Below are 17763 nucleotides of genomic sequence, written 5' to 3'. Positions count from 1 at the left end.
TGCGATGTGTACTGCTCAGCATTAGATGTTCATACTTCTAGCTAACTTATTCATTCTTTCATTCACTCATTCATGCATAACACTTGACGTACGTATTTCATGTTCGATCCATAATCGGCTGGGCTTTCATTGTCCGCATGAGAACCTCAACAAAGTTAGTTTCACGTAATAATTCTATCGCCTCTTCCTGTCGCCTTAGAAATCCGAAAAAATTCTGGGGACTGCTTTAAGCGTTTCTAATACATTTCAACGTGTTTGGCATAGGTAATGTGAGTGACTGCTTTCTGCAATCTTTCTATATTTCAACAAAGAAAATCTAATTCAAATATATTAAAAGTACATAACATAGTGTGGTTGGTATATACAAAAATATTTACATTTGTATCAAGACTTCTCCAAAACTGTTCAGCACAAAATAAGAAAAAAAAAATATATTTCAAAAAAATCTATTAGTGATTGATCGATTATGACAGGCACTTGTCCATTCTATACATCTATTTGAATTCGTTTCCCCCGTTGTTATTACAAGAGTGTTGACATTGAATCAACAAATTGCTCAAAAGCAAATAATTAATAATTAATGAAACTTTTCATTCGCTTATAATCTAGTCGCACCAACTGACATATTGCAAACCATAAGGCCTTAAATGGGCAAATTGGAAGCTTAATTTTAAACCTAATGCGTGCACAAATGTCTCTTAGACTTTCCTTTAGCACATGTGAGAAACGATTTAAATTCTTTATATTACATTATAATTCCCATATATATCTTGTACTCGATTTCAATGTTTGTCAAATAGAAATATAAATACACACAACTTGTCTCCGCTCGACTTCAGCATTTCCTCACTATTATGTTTGTATACGAGTCCAATTCAAAGTACAAATTTCTAAGTTTACTTAATCTAGAATAAGTTATATATCGTAGTGGACTTTTTTCAATGGGTTTAATACGAAACACTGTCGTACTGAGTATTACAACTGTGTTTGCAACGCTAAAAGATCTAGACTCATTGATAAATATACCGATCGGCTTAGAATCACTGATTCGATTTAGCCATGTCGGTCTGTCTGTCGATTTATTCTTATAATCAAGGTACAGCTCGCATTTCTGTCCGATTGTCGTAAAATTGTGCAAAAGTCTCTTTTTTGGTTCAAGGACGAATGCTATTAATTTTAAACAAGTAAAAGGATATCCAAAAATCGGCCGGGCCTAACATAAGTCACTGTGTCAAATTTCAGTGAAATTTGGTTATAAATGCGTCTTTTATGGGGCCAAGACTTTAAATCGACATATCGGTCTATATGGCAGCTATATCCAAATCTGAACCGATTTGGGCCAAGTTGCAGAAATATTTCGAAAAGCCTAACACAACTCACTTTCCCAAATTTCGGCAAAATCGGACAATAAATTCGCCCTTTATGGCCCCAAAACCTTAAATCGAGAGATTGGTTTATATGGCAGCTATATCCAATTCTGAACCGGTCTGAGCCAAATTGAAGACGGATGTCGAAGGGCCTAGCACAACTCTCTGTCCCAAATTTCGGCGACATCGGACAATAAATGCGTTTTTTATGGGCCCAAGACCTTAAATCGAGAGATTGGTCTCTATGGCAGCTGTATCAAAATATGGACCGATCTGGGCCAAATTTAAGAAGGATGTTGAAGGACATAGCACAACTCACTGTCCCAAATTTTGGCAAAATCGGATAATAAATGTGGCTTTTGTGGGCCTAAGATCCTAAATCGGCGGATCGGTCCATATGGGGGCTATATCAAGATATAGTCCGATATAGCCCAACTTCGAACTTAACCTGCTTATGGACAAAAAAAAAAATCTGTGCAAAGTTTCAGCTGAATATCTCTATTTTTAAAGACTGTAGCGTGATTTCAACAGACAGACGGACGGGCATGGCTATATCGTCTTAGATGTTTACGCTGATCAAGAATATATATACTTTATAGGGTCGGAAATGGATATTTCGATGTGTTACAAACGAAATAACAAAATGAATATACCCCCATGCTTCGGTGGTGGGTATAAAAAGATCGTATCAGATTAAGATATAGCTGTCAAACTGTTAAGATTGAGGTAGGTATAATTGTGGTCCGATCGTTACAAAATTTTTCGTGAGTTGTTTTATACGACGTTCCAAAATTTCACCCAAATATATATTTATATATATATATATGGTTTTTTCGAAATTTTATCAAAATCGGATCAGATTTTGATAAAGCTTCCATATATAGTTTTCTTTTGGCATGGCCTTTTAAGGATATAGAAGCCACAATATATATTGTAGTTTTCATCTAATATGGCCTTTTAAGCATGTAGAAGCCACATTTGTGCTTCGATCTTTTCCAAAATTTGGCGTGCGGTGTTTTATATGACGTTCATGAAAATCGGTTCAGATTTAGATACATCTCACATATATATCATTCAACGGATATGGAATTTTTAGCCGTAGAAGCCACAGTTTTGGCCCGGTCTTTACAAAGTTTTGCATGAGGTATTTCATTTGACCTCCCAACATGCGTGTACAATTCCATCAAAATTGGCCCACATTTACATATAGCTCACATATACATGTTTTAGCCGATATACGCTTTTAAGTCTCCAGTAGCCACAATTCGTTAGACAATTTTAAATATTCGTATAGGTATACAAAATTTAAGTCTGCCTAGATTTGGACATAGGTTATATATATTTAAAACGAGAACGTAGACTCGTGGTTTAGGGTATTATATAGTCGGTTCCGCCAGACTTTTGCCTTTCTTTAATGGTCTTATTTGCACTTCAATCCACATGTCTTTTCACTTCGCAACCTTAAAACCTATATAAATAGAACATTCCATGTGAAAAGCTTTACAAAAACAATTTAAATTATTCCTCCTATATAAGGTGAAGAATAATCCCAATGCAGAATTCATTCTACTCTCAATTAAAATAATTATCGGAAACTCTTATTTTGTTTTATAATAGAAAATTTTCCAACAAATACATATTTTGTAAACTTCCATATTTCCAAGCCTCTTTCGCACTCCCCATTGACCGAGACGGAATGCGTAAACCCTATTCCACCAATTGTTGAAGGAATGCATGAATGTATAAATGTCCCACTTTGTCAAGGTCACTTATAACATTAAAAATCAGAAACTGGCTGCCAGTGTAATTAGACACCTGACTGAGTAACGACGACAATGACAATGGTGATTTTATATATGCGATTTTTTGTTTGTCTAATAGCTTTTTATACCGTTGATTACACCAAATAAACTCTAAAATGCATCTTTAAGCATTTGGAATTTGACTATGAGATGATGCGGTTTAAAAAACCGCAAAATCAAAGAAAATAACATAGAGTTCCAAAATTATGCACAGATGTATATTTGAACTTAATATAGGAAAATCGGAGGTACGGTCCAAATCTAGGAGCCCCGGTAGCCGAGTTGGTAGTGTGCTGTGTTGGTAGTGTGCCGAGTTGGTAGCGTGCCGAGTTGCCATTGCAGGGGTCGTAGATTCGATTTTCACCAAAGGCCATGGTCTGTCGCTACTGTGATGTCACAATCAACTTAAAGTTGTCTAAGTGAGTCTTAAAAAGACTGTCACTATAACCTAACCTATGGTTCAAATCGGTCTGTAACCTGCTATGGTTACCATATAAACCAATCTCCCGATTAAACTTCTTGAGCACTTAGAATGCACAAATTCTATCCGATTTGACTAAAATTTTAAAAATTACTTTTGGTATGACTTTCAACAACTACGAAAAGTATGGTCGGTCTTTAGCCTTATATGGCTCCAATGTTAACCTATCTCTCGATATGACTTCTTGAAATCCTAGTGCGCGTAATTGACTTCTGCTATTACTCTTAAGACACAATGACTTCTGCTATTACTCTTAAGAAACGTGTCAAATTTGGTTGAAATTGGTATATAAATTTATCTCTCGATATGACTTCTAAAGATCTTAAAGTGCGTAAGACTCTTAAGAAACGTGCCAAATTTGGTTCAAATTGGTATATAATTTTATAGTCTCATTTAAACCAGTCTTTTGGTTAGACTCCTCTAATCAATAGACGTCTTTTATTTTCACGTACGACTTTCCCAAAAATGTGTTATCAATTTTACTGATTTCCAGCGTATACGTTAAGTTTTAGAGATTGGTGTATTCAGGAGCCTATAGTAGAATTTTCTAGCGAACATTTTAGTGGAATATTATGATATGCTAAAATTCAATACCCACCAGAGGTCCAAAAAGACTATAATTCCAGAGTCTCTTAAATAACGATTCTGGTTTGACATACCGAATTTTTAAACAAATTAGAATTTAAAACGCCTGGATTTAAATCCTAACGAGAATATCAGAAAACCTATTTTGCGGTGTTTATCCCCTCCCCCTTTCGACATTTGTGGAAATAAAGCTGGCAGTTGTAAACGGATAAAGGTGCAAAATTTTAAGGCCCTTGGTCAACTGGTCACCTCGGTCCTACAAAAATTTGTTTGGGATGCCTAAAGGGCATATGTGGGCCAATTTTCAAAATTAATTATTAGCTGGAAAACATCATTTTATGTGCGAGATATGTTATATCGTGTCCAAAAAAACCGGTTTAAGATTTAAAAAAAACTGTTATTTTTTCTATAAATGTAGATCTTTTGCAATTTTATAAATGAACATTAGATGAAGATAAAAGACGACCATCATATCCTCTTTTCATAACCTGAGATGAAATAAAACTTCAATGAAATTTTCTATAAAGACAAACTTTTAATGAACTTTTTTATGAATGCGAAAGTTTTTATTTTCAAACTTTGATGAAAAATTTCGATAAAAATTTTCGAAAGAACAAATTTTTATTTAATTTTCTACAAAGTAAAAAAATTTGGCCAAATTTCTTTATAGCTAAAATATTGACAGAATTTTCCCTAAAGACAGAATTTCCATAATTCTAAGACTTTTCCTCTAAAGCAAAGAGGAAAAATGTCGCAAAACAAAATTTAAATGAAATAAAATAAAAGTGATAATTATCACAATACATGGTTAGACATGAACCATTAGTAAGAAACCGGTTAATCCGAGAAATGGCAATTTTCAAGGAACCGATTTGTATATGGAGTTCAAAAATCGAAAAACCAGTTTCCAAAAACCGAACTGATCACGGTAATTTCTTACCAGATTTGAAATTTCAACAAATTTACTATATTTTTTCGCATTATGTGCCAAGGTTTGATTCTGCAGCTAAATGTTTAACGAGTTACAAATCAAAAAAAATGTGAAAAATGCAATTTTTCCATTGCTTTTAAGAATATTTAGCCTAATGTTTCAAATTATCTTGCTAAACTGCAATAAGTCCTTTTTACAGTAGAAGCGTTTCAAATGAATGAAATGAAATGTGAAGTTCAATACTGTAATTTTTTTACGAAAAAGATGTTAAACGAGTTGTTAAAATGCAAATCTGAAACCCCCAACTTGATAACATATTTTTGTGATCCCTTTATACATGCAAAAACCTTTTTGCTATATCCAAGGATTATTTGATTGACCGATAAATGCTGATTTTGCAAACATCGTTTCCCAGTATGGGCATTTTAGTAGTTTCGTCCAGAAATATAGCCAAAATAATAAGTGCAAATATAGCCAAAATAATAAGTACATTCCATTAAGGAACAAGGGCAAACTTCTCACATATCAATGAGTGCAGTCCGGGCAGTAAGGGGCCTCCTTTTTATAGCCGAGTCCAAACGGCGTGCCGCAGTGCGACACCTCTTTGGAGAGAAGTTTTACATGGCATAGTCCTCACAAAAGTTGCCAGCATTAGGAGGAGAAAACCACCGTTGTAAACTTTTTCTGGTGGTCTCGCCAGGATTCGAACGCAGGCGTTCAGCGTCATAGGCGGACATGCTAACCTCCGCGCTAGGGTGGCCTCCATATTTTAGTAGTATATAATTCAATTCGTCATACAATTTATTATTGAGCCTTAACTTGAATAGGACTGCACTCATTGATATGTAAGAAATTTGCCACTGTTCCTTAGTGGAATGTTCCAAATTAATAATCTAAATTACGATCATTCGTTTAATATCTGTTATAACATAATATCGATAAGTATCCGGTACAACTTTGCACTAAAATTGTATCCAGAACATCCGATTTGCGCTGGACAGGACTAAAATAAAGTTGTGGGACTTTTTTTTAGTTTTTCTACATGATTCTCTGGGTGTATTAAATAAAAGGTCGAAAATGTTTACCATCTCTTGAATAGAAATTAACATTATTTTCAAATTCATTATTAGAAATCCGTCTGTCTCGTCCATTCTCTCTCATTGGAATAATTTGCATACATAATTTTATATGGGATTCCCCTAAGACAAAGGAGGAAAAAATGCGTTTCAATCTAAGAATAAAAACATAATTTAGAGTTAACCCTAATGGGAAAATTAGTTTATCGGTGTTTCGTTAGGGCAACAAATATTGACTCAATCATTGAAAGTAAATACATTTAAGTAATTTAAAATGTTCAACAAATCAGTTGTGTCCGGCCAACTATGACAAATGTTTAATTTTCACACTACACAAACGCAACTTGGAATGGAAATGAAACCGGCTCATTAACAACCAACAACAACAAAAAAGCGAATAAACCACAAAACACTACCCCAGGTCTGCAACATCTAAGGAACTCCACAGCTTGAAAAAAAAAACAGACAAATAAATGAGCTGAGTAAAAGATGCTATGTTTTCTCAGCAGATATGATTCATTTTGTTAAAAAGAAGTAAAAAAGAGACAATTTAAATCATAGCCACATATGGCAGGTGTGGATATAAAGAAACAAAATTGGCCATTAAATTTTCATGGCCAATTTAAGACAACACACAATTTTCACATATAACCATAGATAAAACCACTTCAACAATACCCCACACAGCTCAAAGGCGAGAACAAAAATTCAAATTTTCATCCAAAAGATGGGACATTTTAATTGAAGAACTAATCACACAATTATTATGTTTGCTTCGTTGGCGTTAGAGCTATAATTATACTCCTACTTGTAAAAGGAGGTACAGTGTTCTTAATAAAGTTGTGCAAAACTAAATATAATTCGTAGACTTCTTGAGACAGAATGGATAGATGGGTTTTAAGCACTAAACTTCCATTGAATTCATTCAACTCAACCTTGGCAAGAGTTTTGTCCTAACAGAATACTTTATACTCGAGAATAGATATCAAAACTTCTTCGAAACTTTATCAATTAGGCTTTTAAATGTCGGGAAGTCATAAAATGAATAATAACATTATAATAATTTTATTTATTGTATTTCACTTTTTATAACCCCCTTAATAACTATGGTGGATAGTCGTTTAATAGCCTATTATTTTTCGTTTTTATTCCATTACCAAATTTTGTAGGGAACAAAAAACTAAGTAAGAATTTAAATTTACTTATACCATAATAAGTTTTCGTTTAAAAACAACATTAAAATTTGAAATTTTAAAAGTTCTAAATCAAAAATTTGCTTAAAATTATGCAGCCTTACTTTCATATGATTAGTAGTTCAAATTAGATTTCATAAATATTTCTGTTATGGATATAACAGCAAATCACTTTTTCCTATACAACCCTTTAGCATCCCCTAACGGTTAATTTTACCTAGTGTTCTGCTAAATAGCAAGGTCCAAAGAACGCTTCCCAGCAACAACTCTCATTACCAAATAACCAGAAAGGTAAGTTCATTCAAAAACTAATAACTACTTATTTTTAGGCATCGTTTCTAATTACTTTTACATGGCGATGTCCTAGGAGGAAAGTCCTTCCGCACAAGCATACCAATAGTTCAGAAATAAGTACTTTTGCCTAAGCATACAAGTTGTCAAAAAATAATGACATTATCTTAGTTGAACGTTGCTAAAAATAACTACTTAGACTCAAACATGTTCGCGCCTTTCCCCATGCCCATGCCTTTGCGTTTATGTTTGACATATTCTATTTATATACACAATATTCTTACACATGGGAGTGATTTTAGTAGTATTGTGGCATAGAGCGTACATCAGAAGTTTTACAATACATGGGTACCGAGTTCGAATCTCGGACCAGCAAAATTATTTTTAATTTTTTTATTTCTTTAAAATTACGCCCACATCATGCGGAACAATCAAGGGATTTGTGGGGAGGTAGAAAAATTTAAAAATATTTTTTTATATTAATAACGCCACAGTACTTAACTCCCTCCTAGTGCTTCTAAGTGGTGTAGCTTTGCAATAAAATCATAAAATCGAGGTCCCTTATCATTGAGCTTAACCTTGTAACGGACAGCACTCATGGGTATGAGATAATTTTGACCGCAGTTTCTAAATGCCATTTTTTTTTATACCAAGGTTATAATAATAATTTTTTCTATTATTACAAATAAGTGCTTATTCTTAAGCTTCATCGAATGTTGTATGTAATGACATTTGTATTACCGGTAACACAGATGGTATTCCTGTTGATAGCTCGTTATATTTTAGCAGCTGGTAAATCTAAGGATAATGAGTTATCCATTATTTTACATGCCAAATATAATGACATGCACTTGCCAAGTTTTTGCTGGGTTGTCCGTGTATCACAGCCGCACTGAACATATGATGCGGTGAATCAAATGCTATATCCTGCAAATTTTTTTAAATTATACTTTCGAAGCTACATCTACATTCCTAATTCCTCTTAACTTTATGTCTAACTTACTGTGACCACTGCCGTTATGTTAAAGGAATGAATGTTATTTAACACAAATGAACAAATTAAACAGTTCGAAGGAAAATGCTTAAAATCAGTACTAGACTAAAGAGCGAATCTGAGGATCGTGGTATATAATTGGTTCAAATATATGAAAACATAACATAACGGTGGAAAAATTCCAAAGGTGACCCTCCACCATAGTAACCCTCTGTTATTCCGTTTAATCTTGGTAAGACCACAATTCTTTCTTTGAAAATAAAGTTGAAAAAACTTATTTAAAGTACTTATCATTATGCTTGTAACTCCTTGAAATATAGATCTGCGACCCTAAAAATTATATATTAGACGAATTCTAATTAGGTCCAAAATCAAAATTGAGCTTCTGGGTTTTAACGTCAAAATCGATTACAATTTTGTAAACCCATTGATAAGCGTGTTTGGCCCACCCTAATATATTCTAGATATTTCCGTTCGTTCCTCTTTCATAATCAAGATAGTGTTCGAACTAATAAAACAATCTATTGAAATTTTCATGTTTAGATATTACTGGCAAATAATTTGATGCGACCTTTAAGCTTATATAGCTCCCATATAAACCGATCTCCCGATGTCACATTTTGAGCCTCCAGAGGGTGCAATAATTATCAGATTTGGAATTTTGGACAATGACTTCTGCTATGACTCTCAAAAGCTCCATCAATTATGGTCCACATCGGTATATAACCTGATAAAGCTCCCATATTAACCAATCTCTTGATTTGAGTTTAACCCTCATTTGTGTTTTCCGTTTATCTGATTTCCGGTGTCTATGTTCAATAGTAGAACTTTCCGGCGAACATTTTAGTTTAACTCAATTTAAAGCTGTTTCTAAAAAGGGGCAAAAAATAATTTTTTTGTTTTTATACCCTCCACCATAAGATGGGGGGTATACTAATTTCGTCATTCTGTTTGTAACTACTCGAAATATTCGTCTGAGACCCCATAAAGTATATATATTCTTGATCGTCGTGACATTTTATGTCGTTCTAGCCATGTCCGTCCGTCCGTCTGTCTGTCGAAAGCACGCTAACTTCCGAAGGAGTAAAGCTAGCCGCTTGAAATTTTGCACAAATACTTCTTATTAGTGTAGGTCGGTTGGTATTGTAAATGGGCCATATCGGTCCATGTTTTGATATAGCTGCCATATAAACCGATCTTAGCCTCTAGAGTGCGCAATTCTTATCCGATTGGAATGAAATTTTGCACGACGTGTTTTGTTATGATATCCAACAACTTTACCAAGTATGGTTCAAATCGGTCCATAACCTGATATAGCTGTCATATAAACCGATCTTGGTTCTTGACTTCTTGAGCCTCTAGAGTGCGCAATTCTTATCCGATTGGCATGAAATTTTGCACGACGTATTTTGTTATTATGTCCAACAACTGTGCTAAGTATGGTACAAATCGGTTCATAACCTGACATAGCTGCCATATAAACCGATCTTGGGTCTTGACTTCTTGAGCGGAATTCTTATCCGATTGGAATGAAATTTTGCACGACGTGTTTTGTTATGATATCCAATAACTGTGCCAAGTATGGTTCAAATCGCTCCATAACCTGATATAGCTTCCATATAAATCGATCTTGGGTCTTGACTTCTTGAGCCTCTAGAGCGCGCAATTCTTATCCGATTGGGATGAAATTTTGCACGACGTGTTTTGTTATGATATCCAACAACTGTGCTAAGTATGGTTCAAATCGGTTTATAACCTGATATAGCTGCCATATAAACCGATCTTGGGTCTTGACTTCTTGAGCCTCTAAATGCGCAATTCTTATTCGATTGGGATGAAATTTTGCACGACGTGTTTTGTTATGATATCCAATAACTGTGCCAAGTGTGGTTCAAATCGGTTCATAACCTGATATAGCTGTCATATAAACAGATCTGGGGACTTGACTTCTTGAGCTTCTAGAGGGCGCAATTCCTATCCGATTTGGTTGAAAATTTTCATGAAGTATTTTATTCTTACTTTCAACAACTGTGTCAAAGAAGGTTCAAATCGGTTCATAACCTGATATAGCTGCCATATAAACCGGTCTGGGATCTTGACTTCTTGAGCCTCTAGAGGTCGCAATTATTATCCGATTTGCCTGAAATTTTGTACTACGGATCCTCTCATGACCATCAACATACGTGTTTATTATGATCTGAATCGGTTTATAGCCCGATACAGCTCCCATATAAATCGATCTCTCTATTTTACTTCTTGAGCCCCCAAAAGGGCGCAATTCTTATTCGAATTGGCTGACATTTTACACAGGACTCCAACAAATAATTTAATTGTGGTGCTAACCGCACCATATCTTGATATCGCTCTAACAGCAGAACAAATCTTTTCTTATATCCTTTTTTGCCTAAGAAGAGATGCCGGGAAAAGAACTTGACAAATGCGATCCATGGTGGAGGGTATATAAGATTCGGCCCGGCCGAACTTAGCACGCTTTTACTTGTTTTTGCTAAATAATAAAAATATTGTATTGGAGCAAGTTCGTGCAGCTGAAATTTAGCTTTTTTTGATAAAGGACTGAAGAACCGAACACTGAAAAAGAATTAGGGCGGTCCAAGTCGGCCCATTTTAGATCCAAACTGCTGAAAATTTCAATTAAGATTTCAGTTATGTCCTCTTTAAGATCTTAATCTATTTTGCTACTCCAATTTAAAAAAAAATCCATTTTGCCTACATAACCAAAATTTGAATTTTTAGGAAAAATAAAAAAAAATTGGAATAAATAAAAAAATTGTACCGAAACATCGATTAGCTGACGGGGAATCTCAAATATAAATATTTTTTTATCTTCTTATTTAAAGGGTTTTTTTTTCATTTAATTTTCGATTATTGCATTTTTATCCATCGGAGCAACACTATCATATCGTCTTCAAAGAAGGTTTTTTTGTGGCAGACACAAGGAGAACAACAGCCAAAGAACAATGGCTTCCAATTGACGAAAGAAGCTTTTCCTTGAAAAATAAAAATCCTGCCGCAGTAAATCTAGTGGTTGAATAACCAATTTTTTGCTTTGGTCATGTTTGTAGACAATAATTGATATTGATTGATCATTTTCTTTATCAATTTTGTCTAAGCACAAAGGCAAAGCTTTCTGGGGGGCTAAAGCCCTTTGAACAGCGACATAATTAGTAAATGTTATCAAAAACAATTAAATTTTTGAAATTCTGGGAGGGCTAAAACTTTTTTTGGAAGGTGCTTACCCCATCACCCAGAGGCCTTTCTACACTTGACATGTGTGATCCAAAACTGACCATATTTGCATACAGCTGTCATGTAGACTGAGACCATAAAGTTCGCATTTATTATCGACGGTTATTAACATTTGAAATGGAAAATTGTATTCGACATCGGATCAAAGTTGATTATTGTTGCCATTTAGAACGATCTACCGATTGGTGCACCATGAAAGGTGTGTGTAAATGAAATATGGAAATATTAAATTAAACATTAAAAAGTTTTTCTTATTAAACCTGTACACGGTAATCAATGGTGGACGGTATGTAAGTCCGGCCAAATGTTTTCGCTTATTTTATATCAAAAGTTAAGAAATATCTTTCGAATTTCTACGTTTATTAAAAAGATATTAGAAATCCCCTTATCATTGAGCTAAAACTTGGATTGAGCAACACTTTTTGATTAAAAAATGTTTGACCTCTGCCCCTGATGAAAGTTTTGTGGGAATATATAATTTATTCCAAATTCAAATAACATAGTTTCGTTAAAACCTAGTGTCCCGTGTTGAATACGCCTAAACTCTCATTGAATACCGATATAATTCGAATCGGCATAATGTAGGGTTGCAGAAAGTTAAATGTATGTCACGACTAGTTTGCAGTTTATTATTTATGCGACGCTATATGCGAATATATGTATGTTTGAAGTTTTCATTTTGAAAATGGAATTTGAAATTGAGAATTGTTATGAAGGTCGTATCAGAGCACTGGACCTTTGAACTAGAATGATCATATGTTTTAAAGCCAAGAGTAGTTGAATAGCACTCAATGTGATATGTTGCTCATTTTATGACGTGCTTTTAATTTTTTATGTGAAAACATTCCTTTAATTAAAGTTTCGGTATAAATCCATCTGATTTTTGTTATTTTTTATTTTTTTGGTCAAGAATTAATAATTTCAGAAAAACATTTAAATTAAAAAACTAAGTAAAATTTTCAATAATTTTTAGCTACACAATGCATAATAGCAGCAACGTCGATAAGCACACAAATGAATTTTGAAAGGTTTTTTCTATTTTAATTTTCTTTAAAACATTCGCACAGTAGATGTATTGATTGCATTAAATCTTTTCTGAAAACCTCAAGCAATGGTAGCAGCGCAGAAACATTCTTGTGTAAAAAATTTAGTTAATGCTTTGGGTTAAGGTCAACCAGAAAATGAGTTATTTAAAGTGAATTGTGCTTAAAGGCTGCAACGACGGCACCAACATAAACGCAACAACGAATATGAAAAATTTGGCTGATCCAATATGGAATTAAAAAAGAATATTTCACAATTTTGCTGGAATTTAAAAAAAGCATGGTCCCACATTTTTATTCAAATTGGTTTGTTTTCTTTTAAACTTGTAGGCGGCACTTTATATCACAACTTATTTGTCTTTTTTAGTTTCAAGTTTTTTTTTTTTTTAATATCGCATTTTTCACATGGTTTAAATTTTTACTTCCAACTCACTTTGTGTGTATGGGAATGTGTGTGTGTGCGTGTATCGTTTTTAAAATTAAAATTTTGTATATCCGTTTCCGTTCAAATCAAATGCTTTTTCTCCAACCCCGTAATTCTTTTCGGTTCTTAACCGTCAATGGTGCCAAGAAGACATCAACTAAACGTTGATCGCGAACGAGGGATCTATAAATAAAAGTTTTGCTTTTTGCAAAGCCCAAAAGCGCAAAACTCAATACTTGACAACTATTTTTCCTCTATTCGGTTATTCGGTGCTCGATGGCGTTGTGAAGTATTCGTGTTCTCAGGGGTTTCAACCCAGCTCAGGCTGTTGGTGGGCATCCACCGTCGCCATCGCAACTTACGGCTGGCTCGTCACTCGTTAAGTTTTCTCTGCCTCGCCACAAAAATCTTAGATGCACGAACATACACACCTATGTACTTACATTCAAACCGATGGGCATAGACACCGAACATCTTGCATGCTGTGTGAGTATGTCTAATTATGTGTAACATATACATATTATGCTGCTCTACCTGGCTTTGTGGTTTAATTTGAGTCAAGCAAATAACGCCTTATACAAACAGAAGATTCTCACAATGATGGCGTTGCATGGTTGCCAGGTTGTTTTGATAAAAAAATTTTGCAAACGAAACAGGCATTTTGAGTTCCAATTTTTAATGAAAATTTTAAATTTATGTAAGTCATAAGGTTGGTACTATACTCGCTCTTAGTGAAATTTTTTCTTGACTCCCTTTTTATACCATCCACAATAGGATGGGGGTATACTAATTTCGCCATTCTGTTTGTAACACCTCCAAATATGCATCTGAGACCCCATAAAGTATTTATATATTATTGATCGTCATGTCTTAACTAAATCGGTCCATGTTTTGATATAGCTGCCATATAAACCGATCTTGGGTCTTGACTTCTTGAGCCTCTAGAGGGCGCAATTCCTATTCGATTCGGCAGAAATTTTGCAAGAAGTGTTTTGTTATGACTTCCAACAGTTCTGCCAAATATGGTTTCAATTGGTCCATAACCTAATAAGGCTGCCATATAAACCGATCTAGGATCATGACTTCTTGAGCCAAAAGAGCGCCGAACTTTAGTTCGATTTGGCTGAAATTTTGCATGCGGTATTTTGTTGTGACTTCCAATAACTGTGGTAAGTATCGTGCAAATCGGTACATAACCAGATATAGCTGCCATATAAACCGATTGAGCCCCTACAAGGCGCAATTCTTATACTTGATATAGCTCCAATAGCATAACAGTTCTTATTCAATATTCTTTGTTTGCCTAAAAAGAGTAACCGCGCATAGAACTCGACAAATGCGATCCATTTTGGAGAGTATATAAGATTCGGACGGGCCGAAATTAGCACGCTCTTACTTGTTTAGATAATAGATTTTAAAGTAAAAAAACTTTCTGATTTCATTCAGTAGGACATTCCCTCATTACCTTTGAAAAAAATATATAAACATTTTACGTTATGATTGAGATTTTTGTACCGTTTCAAAATGTAAGCGTGAAAACATGTATTTTTACTAGCCTATAAAAGACATAGTTGTAATGTAATATCAAAAAATAAAATTCTGTCGAACTTTGCATAACCAGCATCATTGTAACAAATCATTTATTTAGTGAGCTTATCAATTGATCAAGATCAATTGATATAGTTCCAATAAAACCCAAACTTCCAAATTTCGGAATAGGAAAAAAGTTCGGCATGTGAAATGCGTATGTCTTACCTATCTACAACTGTGTCGAAAATAGTCCAGATCCAATATAGCCCCCATCATTAGCGTACTCAGCCAAGTTTTCTCTGTGCGGGTACGTTTATTAGGAACCTTTTAAATTACAAAATTTTGTCGGAAACAAAAAATTTTAAATTCGGGGGGAAGGGGCTAAAGCTTTTCTGAGGGGTGCTTATCCCACCCCCTGAGGCCTATCAACGCTTATGGCCCCCATACACTATTTCGTCCGATTTTGTCTTATATTACAATTACGTGACCTGTGAATTGCTAACCGATTTATGCGAAATTAGGCAGAAAGATTTTCTAATTACAATATGAGACCTATATCAAAATGGAACCTTTATCAAAATCTGTCCGGATTTCTATGAAATTCGCCAGTAATGTCAAAATCCATTTGGACTCGGCTACAAAAACGGAGGCCCCGTTTGGTCCCGTCCTAACTAAGTGAAGTCTGGATGGAATTTATGGAAGATAGATTTCGAGTAAGGAAATGTTTAATAGTATAAATCGTTGGAAAGTATAGAAATTTCTCTTAAAATAATGTATATTGCGTAACAAAGGCTGTCGGATTTCATGTGTAATGGTGACGGCTTTTTTCAAAATTTTACTTTTATCAAAACCAGATGGTAAAGATATTTTCATGATTCTTTCTGTGTTTTGTCGAAAAGTTGTATAGGTTGAAAGGTCTTCACACATGTGTGCAATAAAATATGACGTAGTACGTGGTTTTTAACAGTAAAAAACGACCTTTTGGTCGTCCGGCTTGCGTGTACCACCGTGATCGCCTTCAAAAGAATTCTTCGCTGGAGCTTCATCATGCCAACGCAACCGTTATATTTTGATACGTGGGAATTGATACCATCCATTTTTTTTCATTTACTGCCAGAACGATGAAAGACATCTTGGAAACAATCTCTTTCGATTCTTTCAAAGCCAGCAGTTACAAGACAGCATGCAACGCCACATTTTGCCCCCTTTCGATATTTCTCTTCAGTAAGGTTTGCCATTTCATAATAGACAGATATACGAGCTAACAACGAGTCGAAATTATTAAAATTTATTACCGAAATTCGGAGTCAGTGGCCTCAACGACAAGTGCTTCAGCGATTAAATGCATTTCTGACTGAATGGCTTCGTCAACAAGCTTCCCGACAAAAAATTACGGTTTGATGCGGTTAATGGGCCGGCGGCGTCCTCTCATTATCGTCATGGATGTTATTGTTATCTCCGATCATCAGTCTCATTTTCCAGGCCAATATAGGGATAATAACATATTAAAATAAAAAATATTTATAAATACTACGTTTACCTTCTTCCATGTTCTTAAATGAGTTCGTTTGGAATGCATTTATTTCATTTGTTCACATCCTAATTTGTTCTGCTTTAAAATATTTAGATCCACACAATTTGTATTATAATATAACAATTTAATTTGTACAATTAAAAATATGTTCAACACATGCCTTCTTTACCAATAATTTTCCATGACACAAAAAAATCAGATTCCAATGTCAAAAATAATTAAAGCGATTAACACCTTGTTTGAAAAGTTTTTTATTAGTCAATACCATGTTTAATCGGCCAAATTAGGTCTATATCTAGGCCTTCTCCTTTCGGATAGGGCTCGATGATCTCAAATTTTACAACCCTCAATAATACACATATTTATCGCAGGGTCGCAAATAAATGTTTAGATGTGTTGCATTCGGAATGGCAAAATGAATACCTCCCATCTTCGGGGTATTTATAAAAATTAAACGGAAAATTTAATTTATTAAAATATAGAAAAACTCTGCACTTAACTGTATATGAAGAAGAAAAATCCGCATAGCTGGCAGCCCTGTGTTGTTTCTGTCGTCGTCTTCTTGTACACAGGTTGGTTTGAGCTGTCAATGCGTATGAAGTATTTTTTTTTACATTCATGTGAGTGCGTATGTCATAATTTTCTATCGAACTTGTTTGAAGTGATCGAGTCAAACCGATTAAATTGTTCATATTTGAATTTATAGCATTGCTGGTGGTCAAGGGAACGATTGAATCACCAACGGCGGTTCAATAATTTCTTGTATTTGAAATATTTTAAATACAAATGCAAATGATGGAATTCCGTCATTTCCTTTATATTTCGCAAAACATAACGAATCTCATTTTAAAAACATAAATTTTTGCTAAGAATCTGCAAAACAAAACAAACTATTATTGCCAACAAAAGCCAATAGAAGCGCGATCTATATAAATACTTATTGAAAAAAAAAACATTAGTAAACATAATAGGAGAATTGTTGTTAATTCAAAAATTTTATAGATTTTGGAATTTTCCACATACTCGTATGTTCTGTTCTCATAAAAAATGCGACCAGTATTGCCACTATCTTAAAACATCAACTTAAATTCTTTAAAGTGATCCGCCACACTGAATAAATTTCTTTTAATCTTCATCTGTTGATATTACATTAAGTTTATTTAGGATACTCTTTTTATTTTTTTTTTTTTTTTATTAAGGATACTCTTTTTAAGTTTTTTTTTAATCTTCATCTGTTGATATTAC

The 17763-nt window shown here is 34.2% G+C and overlaps 1 protein-coding gene and 1 long non-coding RNA gene across 3 annotated transcripts in view; both read right to left on the bottom strand.

Annotated features, from left to right (window-relative positions):
• Positions 1–13626, bottom strand: part of LOC106083333 (elongation of very long chain fatty acids protein 7) — a 38713-nt gene extending 25087 nt beyond the window's left edge. For both annotated transcript variants that reach the window (XM_059361940.1, XM_013246273.2), the window contains exon 1: positions 13464–13626. The gene's annotated coding sequence lies outside the window, so the exon portion shown is untranslated. The remainder of the gene's footprint in view (positions 1–13463) is intronic.
• A 2065-nt stretch (positions 13627–15691) lies between these two features.
• LOC106083334 (uncharacterized) lies at positions 15692–16666 on the bottom strand. Its single transcript, XR_001220629.2, has 2 exons — positions 16525–16666; positions 15692–16454 (listed from the first exon to the last, which is right to left on the bottom strand). It is a non-coding gene; the product is annotated as an uncharacterized LOC106083334 (long non-coding RNA).
• Positions 16667–17763: the final 1097 nt, after the last annotated feature.

This window comes from Stomoxys calcitrans, chromosome 2, assembly GCF_963082655.1.
Source record: "Stomoxys calcitrans chromosome 2, idStoCalc2.1, whole genome shotgun sequence".
NCBI classification, from domain to species: Eukaryota; Metazoa; Arthropoda; class Insecta; order Diptera; family Muscidae; genus Stomoxys; species Stomoxys calcitrans.
This window is presented reverse-complemented; position numbering and strand designations above follow the sequence as displayed.